The following is a 9,165-nucleotide window of genomic DNA, read 5'->3' on the forward strand; positions in this document are numbered from 1 at the left end:
GTACTCCTCTATGTACACATGACATTATCTGTCACTACGCAATACCCAGCCCAATTTTTTTCAGCTTCTATTGAATGTCATTTGCAGTCTTCCCGACATAAAAGAACCTAAGAAGGATTCTTGAACTTTCACAATGTCATCTTCTGCATGGGCATATCTAATTATTGACGCATTTTGTCGGTTCTGCTTTCATTATGGATGCTGTCAAAAGTTATTCTGTAATATTTAGTCTTTTTATGTCTGCAATAATTGTTTTTCTTAACATGTTCACCGAAAATGGAAATAAATTCATTTTGTATCCCTTTTGACGGATAAGAACTTACTCTTTTTGACCCAACAGCGGAGTCTTCGAGTTTTAAACAGTGCTCTTTCAATACTGCGGAGGGTTACCATCCGTTCCGATACGTCGGGACCGTTATTGTTATGCACCTTCTTGTCCCGACATCCCAACAAGACCCAATATTGTCCCTATTTTGCAAAACACTGTTATGAGCTTGGTTCAAGTACTGAAGTAACGCCATCTGTTAGCGCAACGTGTAAATGCAGCCTCAGTTAGTTTTATTTATGTCGACAAGTTAATGTTGACAAGGTGGTCTCACATGTGGCGTTGCAAGCTGCGTATGCTGTATCGACGATGCAAGCACCTCCCAGATCTAGCGCCAATATTAGAGAAAATACTAGACTTCTCCAGTAGTACGCCGCTGGAACTATTTAAGCAGCGCCATACGGAAAAACCGGACAGTTTTCATTTGAACAGCGATCTCATAAGACGACTCTTTTTAAACATAATACGAACGACGAGTGCAAGTTAGTAATGTTTAAAGTGTTTACTCCGGGTACGAGGGTTGGAATTTAAAGAGTGGCAACTATTTATTCACAACCGATACAAAAGAGTTACATGTTTGCCCCTGTTGCTGTCCTTCAAAGTAGTAACCAGCGTTGTGTAGCGTCCGTTGCCAGCGTTGTGGAAGGCGTAGTATACCGTTAGCAGATCCTGTTCTGTTAATGGTGCGAATGGAGCGTTCTACTGCCTGTCGAATCTCTGCAACAGTTCTAAAGCGAATGCCACGGACTGGTTCCTTCATCTTCGGAATGAAATCAAAGTCTCAAGGACTTAAGTTCGGGGAGTATGGTGGGTGGTACAGTACTTCCCAGTCCCATCCACCGAACAGAGCAGCCACAGCTTGTGCTGTATGCGCCCGCGCATTGTGGTGCAAAATGACGAGTGGGTTGCGCAGAAAGTGTCGCAGGTGATGCTCCAAAAACGAGCAGTAATACTGTGCATTGAACGTCTGCCGTGGAGGAACGTAATGCGTTAGGATAACGCCATCACAGTCGTACACGAGAATCACCATAGCGTGACACTTTGTGCACAACCCATCCATCATTTTGCGCCAGCCGGAGTGACCCAGCGGTTCTAGGCGCTTCAGTCTGGAACCTACGACCGCTACGGTCGCAGGTTCCAATCCTGCCTCGGCCATGGATGTGTGTGATGTCCTTAGGTTAGTTAGGTTTAAGTCTAGGGGACTGATGACCTCAGAAGTTAAGTAACATAGTGCTCAGAGCCATTTGAACCATCATTTTGCACGACAATGCGCGGGCGTATACAGCGCAAGCTGTCGCTGCTCTGTTCAGTCGATGGGACTGGACGTACTGTACCACCCATCATACTACCCGGACTTAAGTCCTTGTAACTTTGATTTTGTGGTGTCACCGCGAGGCGCCACACTTGCTGGGTTGTAGGCTTCAAATCGGCCGCTGTCCGTCAGTACACATCGGACCCGCGAGTCGCCACTGTCGACGCTAGCAGACCGAGCGCCGCCACTCGGCTGGTCTTTCGAGACAAGCTAGCGCGCTGCCCAGTTCTACAGCCGACTTTAATAGGAATGGTTCACTCGTTATGGCTTCAGAGATCTCATTTGCAGAGACGCTAGTTAGCGTAGCCTTCAGCTAAGTCGGTGCTACGACCTAGCCAGGCGCCACATGCAGTTTATGCATTGCCAATTGATCTATATGTGTGAAGCAATCAGAATTGTAAAGAAGTATTCTCAGTTCAGTCTAAAAGAACACTTGTAAATATTGTTGTACAAAGTCAAGATCGACGTTCACTGCTGATGCCGAATTAAAGCAAAGTATTTAATAGTATTCCTGTCTACTAACTTCTAATCACCTAAGATGTTGCAGATACATCCCGTCAAGTATAGTTCATTGATCCTCACGTCAGCCTACGTGATCAACGCGTGCAATAATGGCCACCCTTTGTGATCAGACTAAGAGTCAAATTGCGTGACTCAGCCGGGTCACCCTTTTTCCATGAGGCGCATAGTTCCGCCTCATACAAAACAGATTTGATTCCGAAAATAAAGGAACCACTTCGTGGCATTCGCTTCAGAACTGTTCTAGAGATACGACGTGCAATAGACCGCTCCATTCGCACCATCAACAGAACAGGCTCTGCTGACGCTATACAACGCCTTCCACATCGCTAACAACGGGTTCTACACAACGCTGGTGACTACTTTGGAAGACAGTAACAGGTGCACACATGTAACTCTTTAGTATTGGTTGTAAATAAATAGTTGCCACTATTTAATTTCCAACCCTTGTACATAGGACGTGAAGTGTATAGCGACGTGTACTTCAATAAGTGAAACAATGAAAAATCCAGGATGGAATGTAACAATATTATGAGAAGGAAAGTTGCTACTCACCATATAGGGGGGATTAAAATTATATTAATACATTACTGGCCATTAAAATTGCTACACCTAGAAGAAATACAGATGATAAACAGGTATTCATTGGACAAATATAGTATACTAGAACTGACATGTGATTACATTTTCACGCAATTTGGGTGCATAGATCCTGAGAAATCATAACAACCACCTTTGGCATTGAGTCAAACAGAGCTTGGATGGCGTGTACAGGTACAGCTGCCCATGCAGCTTCAACACGATACCACAGTTCGTCAAGAGTAGTGACTGGCGTATTGTGACGAGCCAGTTGCTCGGCCACCCTTGACCAGACATTTCCAATTGGTGAGATATCTGGAGAATGTGCTGGCCAGGGCAACAGTCGAACATTTTCTCTATCCAGAAAGGCCCGCACAGGACCTGCAACATGCGGTCGTGCATTATCCTGCTGAAATGTACGGTTTCGCAGGGATCGAATGAAGGGTAGAGCCACGGGTCGTAACACATCTGAAATGTAACGTCCACTGTTCAAAGTGCCGTCAATGTTAACAAGAGGTGACCGACACGTGTAACCAATGGCACCCTCACGCCGGGTGATAAGCCAGTACGACGATGACGAATACACGCTTCCAATGTGCGTTCACCGCGATGTCGCCAAACACGGATGCGACCATCACGATGCTGTAAACAGAACCTGGATTCATCCGAAAAAAAAAGACGTTTTGCAATCCGTGCACCCAGGTTCGTCGTCGAGTACACTATCACAGGCGCTCCTGTCTGTGATGCAGCGTCAAGGGTAACCGCAGCCACGGTTTCCGAGCTGATAGTCAATGCTGCCGCAAACGTCGTCGAACTGTTCGTGCAGATGGTTGTTGTCTTGCAAATGTCCCCATCTGTTGACTCAGGGATCGAGACGTGGCTGCTCGATCCGTTACAGCCATGCGGATAAAATGCCTGTCATCTCGGCTGCTAGTGATTACGAGGTCGTTGGGATCCAGCACGGTGTTACGTATTACCCTCCACATTCTGCTAACAGTCATTGGATCTCGACCAACGCGATCAGCAATGTCGCGATACGATAAACCGCAATCGCGATAGGCTACAATCCGACCTTTATCAAAGCCGGAAACGTGATGGTACGCATTTCTCCTCTCTACACGAGGCATCACAATAACGTTTCACCAGGCAACGCCGGTCAACTGCTGTTTGTGTATGAGAAATCGGTTGGAAACTTTCCTCATGCCAGTACGTTGTAGGTGCGCCACCGGCGCCAACCTTGTGTGGATGCTCTGAAATGCTAATCATTTGCATATCACCGCATCTTCTTCCTGTCGGTTAAATTTCGTGTCTGTAGCACGTCATCTTCGTGGTGTACTAATTTTAATGGCCAGCAGTGTAGATTCGAGGTAGCATCGACATCAAAGCCTATTTCTACATTCGTGATTAAAGAAGATATTCAGGAAGAATTGCTCACTGCTGATGCAGAACTAACAACAGCTTATAAAATTGTCAACCATCTTCAATCCAGTTTCTGTACCGTAAAACTGAATGCCGCGATGTATCCTGACTCCAAAGGTGGCCGCAAACTAGTCTACATCCAGATCCAAAGCTACAGCGATTGTTAAAAGTATTCTCGCACCACACTCCGTGTCCGAATGCATAAAATAGTTGCAAGAAGTTTCATTTTACTGCATATGCACCAAAGCATCGAACCACAAGGCTGAAAAGATGTTTCCTTTAGTTGTTCAATACGTTACTGAAACTGGCGGAATCCAACAGAAGCAGTTGAAGTTTGATTCGCCGAATAACGAAATATCAGAGACAGTTGCAAAGTTTTGTCTAGATACTCTAAGACAATTGCAGATTCCATTAGATAAATGAATCGATTTTTGTGGTTACAGTACCAATACCAACCTCGGAGGGCTTCATCGACGCTCCCAGCGGAATGTGTTTGGACGTGTAAAATATGTAGAAGGAATTCAATGCCCCGCCTATATTCTCCAATATATCAAGTGTTGCTGGAGTCGTAACTTCGACATTGAAATAAGCGTCACGAAAATATTTAATTGCTTTTCAATATACACGGTGAGGATAGAGAAGTTGAAAGAGTTCTATTTATTCTTTTATGTCAATTATCACACTCTTCTAACTCACTCAAAAACAAAATTACTGTCGTTAATGCCCGCACTTGAGAGAATTCTTAAGACAGGCAACCCGAAATAATTTCAGATTTTTTCAGTTGTCCGATCAGTGAAATTTACTTCAAGTTTCTGTAGTCAAACTTGGCTCTGTATGAAAAAAATATAAAAAACGCGTAGAAGAATAAAGTCCCGATAATTGAAACAAGGAATATGTTAATCGAACTCAAAGATTTCTGAAGGAAAGGAAGACTACCAATTTTATTGACATACAAACCAAGATAAATCGGAACAAATTAAAGAATGAGAACCCTAACCAAGAAATAATTAAGCTGATATCGAAATTTGAGGAAGAGAGAATGGCTTTCATGTAGCACATGTGACGTCTCCCGGAAAGCCCAACAAAATTAAACTATACCTATACCAGACGTGTAAATGTGAAGTCTAAAAAAGGTACAAAACTAGGTATATTTCTGTCGATAAAAACCGTAGCTAATACGACAGATAGCGATAAAATCTACAGCTCGTCAATATGATATTTTTTGCGTTAAATATGTAAATAAAAACGTATTTTAGCATCAAAGAATAACTATACAATGTAAAGCCATTCTTTGTAAACATGGACTTCGTATCTCATTAAGGTTAAAAAGACTTGGTTCAATGATCGACTACTACTTTTGTCTTCGCTGTGGAAGAAAATGGTTCAAATGGCTCTGAGCACTATGGGACTTAACTTCTGAAGTCATCAGTCCCCTAGAACTTAGAACTACTTAAACCTAACTAACCTAAGGACATCACACACATCCACGCCCGAGGCAGGATTCGAACCTGCGACCGTAGCGGTCGCGCGGTTCCAGACTGTAGCGCCTAGAACCGCTAGGCCATCCTGGCCGGCGCTGTGAAAGAATTAAGTCGCTTAGCTGTTCTGAATGACTATTACAGTTTATAATATACGGTAAAACATGAATTTCTCCAGTTCTTATTCAAAACCCCTCCCTCCATGTGGAAATATTTAGGTGAAAAATAATTATTTAAAGTGAGTAGTATAGAAGATTGCCCATCAGGCTTTCTTTTGTCGTAATGGCGATCAGGCGGTCATTACGTAATACTTAGTTAAATATTAAATATTGGGCTTCACCCTCAAGTTAACATTATAAATACTTCGAATACTGATAGCAATTTTCCAGTATTAATATTCGCAAGTTCATTTTTACAGTTTTTACGGAATTGCATAGATAGATTCAACTGCAGCAGGCAACAAGACTTAGGTTTTCCTTCCGATATCTTTGACTTTGCAATTAAATTTATATCTGTCAAGGAAATGCTTAACCTAAAATGAAGCCAACTCGGTCTCAATGAAAATTATTTATTGTGAGTAAAAACCACTACGCTACTTAGGTGGTTACATCGTTCCTCTCTTCGCAACAATTACTTTAAGGGACAATAACAGTAACGGTTTCATGCTACTTCTGATTATTTCTGAGCTAACCGCGAGTTTAGATAGCGTAATTAAATTATTGCAAACAAAACCGTACTCGTTTTTATTAAAATTTGTGCCTGCGTAGCAACCTTGATTTTCAAACTTCCTGGCAGATTAAAACTGTGTGCCGGACCGGGACTCGAACTCGGAATCTTTGCCTATCCGGGCTAGTGCACACTCCACTGCAGAGTGAAAATGTCACTCTGGAAACCTTGATTATCGTCGGCGTATATGTAAGCCGCATTTACGAGCGTGCAGAATATACGCGAATCCAACAGTATCTCAAATATCCTTTACCTTTTTTCCCAACAATCCCGACCACATCTTACATTAAAAAATCAAAGCATTTTCGTGCCAAAAAGGAAGAGAGAGAGAGAGAGACGATATACATAGCATTTGATTACTTAGAGAAATGGGCTATTTCTTTTAATAAGTATCAAGGATTTGATTGGACGACGTTATCTGAAACCACAGATTCGGTGATGATTGAAAACATTGCTATATACCTGACTAAAAATGATGTGAAAGTTTCAGGCAACGTGTATCTGAAGAGCTTCTTAGAAATCAAGCGTCTGACTTGCACGGAGATTCTTATAAACACGTAAAAGGGAAAAAGAGATTTGCTGAGGCCGGCCGAAGTGGCCGTGCGGTTAAAGGCGCTGCAGTCTGGAACCGCATGCCTCGGGCATGGATGTTTGTGATGTCCTTAGATTAGTTAGGTTTAACTAGTTCTAAGTTCTAGGGGACTAATGACCTCAGCAGTTGAGTCCCATAGTGCTCAGAGCCATTTGAACCATTTTTTTTTTTTTTGATTTGCTGAAGAAAGTAAAATCTTCCGAAAAATATGGTGTACCATATATTTCAGTCGGAGAAAGGTTCCATGTAACTGTGTTCTAAATAAAAAGTAATTACATTAAATAAATTTTTTACTTCATTCCTACATTCCCCTCTCAGAGCATCCCGACGAGGTCCAATCTAGATATGGCAACCCTAACACTGGATCAAAAAAAAAAAAAAAGGTTCAAATGAAACTTCCTGGCAGCCGTACTTCTGCCAGTACCTCGTCTCCTACCTTCCAAAGTAAGGCTGTGAGGAGGGGGCTTGAGTCGTGCTTGGGTAGCTCAGTTGGTAGAGCACTTGCCCGCGAAAGGCAAAGGTCCCGAGTTCGAGTCTCGGTCCGGCAGTTTTAATCTGCCAGTAAGTTTCATATCAGCGCACACTCCGCTGCAGAGTGAAAATCTCATTCTGATGGTTCAAATGGCTCTGAGCACTATGGGACTTAACTTCTCAGGTCATCAGTCACTTAGAAATTAGAACTGCTTAAACCTAACTAACCTAAGGACATCACATACATCCATGCCCGAGGCAGAATTCGAACCTGCGACCGTAGCGGTCGCTCGGTTCCAGACAGTAGCGCCTGGAACCGTACGGCCACTCTGGCCGGCAACGCTGGATCATATTTGCATCAATTCTAAGAAATTTCCTCTGTTGTCCGATGACCGTGGAAAGCAAGATAATGCTGTAATATGTAAAACGCGATGTAAAATGTTTCTTCATTTCTTGGTCTCATCATTAACTATCTTCTGACGATCTTAAAATGGTTTTATTACGTTTCAATCCCACAGAGTGTTTTACATTTTTCTAAATTTCGTAGATGTTCAGGCGATGCTTCGTGGTTTGAGCTCTGTGGATGCAATTTTCACCACTGACAGAAGCCAGAAATGAATTTATTTTTTATTGTGATCGCTTTCAGAGGCAAATAATAGCCAGCAAAAACAGTACAGTTTGTTTGTTGGTGGTGAGGATAGCATCCATTTTCTTAAATATTTAGCCTCGTTCAAATGGGAGTAAAGCTCCAATAAAGTAAAAAAAAAAAGTGTGTTCCTTTAGTGTGTTCACCTGGTCTTGCTATAGATCCAAAACGCCTCCTTGTTTTGATATACAGTGGAATCTGGTTGTAATAACAGTCAAACAACCTTGAAAATTATGTTCTTAAAAACAGGAGTCGTTTTCGGTCTATTGTGGTGACAAATGGAAGGACAAAATTATTTAGTTTTGTTTTATTTTACATATAGCATTCACTCGTAAGCTTACATGAATACAGTATATTCAGCAGCATGTCTAGCACTCACCAGACTTCTTTATTTAGGAGTGAAGGGATCGCTTGTTTTACTCTGCTATTTGCCCAATACACACTTTCTAAATTAAGTCCTATGTCCCTTGTTTCATTTGCAATTTCACTGCTCCCTCGCCTAGCTTCATAGAACATGTTTACTATTCCAGTGGCTTCTGTGGCGTAGGGATAGGTACTTTACTTCTTTCTTCTTCATCTTCTTCTTCATCTCCCTCGCTCACTTCATGGTCACTGTGGCCCTGATTCTCTTCAGTTAGCGGTTCGGTTGTAACAAGGTCGTCATCTATTATTACAGACATTACATAGTCGCACTGATTGAGAATATCACAGCTGATTTCTGGCAGCAATGCAAATAGCATCGAACATGTCTTCAGTTTCGGCGGCATTTATTCCTTCAGTTGTGATTCACGCATGTCGGAAACCGTTGTTGATGGTTTACGCTGTGACCCAGCTCCAAGTTAGAGTAATGCATCTGATCGCGTCCATCAGTGTTATAGAATAATCCTGCTTTTTCCCAATGCAGTATCACTGGTGAGAAGTTAAAATGTCGGTGGTACCTGTTACACCTCACAGAAGAGCTCCACGGAGTGGCTTACGGAAGTTGTCGTACTCTCTGTAAAAGACCATCAGTTAAAGAATGACAAAAAGGAGAAAACGTTACTGCTGCTTGACAAAGCACCAACTCATCCATCGCGTGGTATCATAAAAGGGGAAAGA

At 42.5% G+C, this 9,165-nt stretch overlaps 1 non-coding gene across 1 annotated transcript; it reads left to right on the top strand.

Moving 5' to 3' along the window:
* The first annotated feature begins 7,423 nt into the window (after positions 1-7,423).
* Positions 7,424-7,498, top strand: Trnas-cga (transfer RNA serine (anticodon CGA)). Its single transcript has one exon. It is a non-coding gene; the product is annotated as a tRNA-Ser (tRNA).
* The last annotated feature ends 1,667 nt before the right edge of the window (positions 7,499-9,165 follow it).

This window comes from Schistocerca nitens, chromosome 10, assembly GCF_023898315.1.
Source record: "Schistocerca nitens isolate TAMUIC-IGC-003100 chromosome 10, iqSchNite1.1, whole genome shotgun sequence".
NCBI lineage: Eukaryota > Metazoa > Arthropoda > Insecta > Orthoptera > Acrididae > Schistocerca > Schistocerca nitens.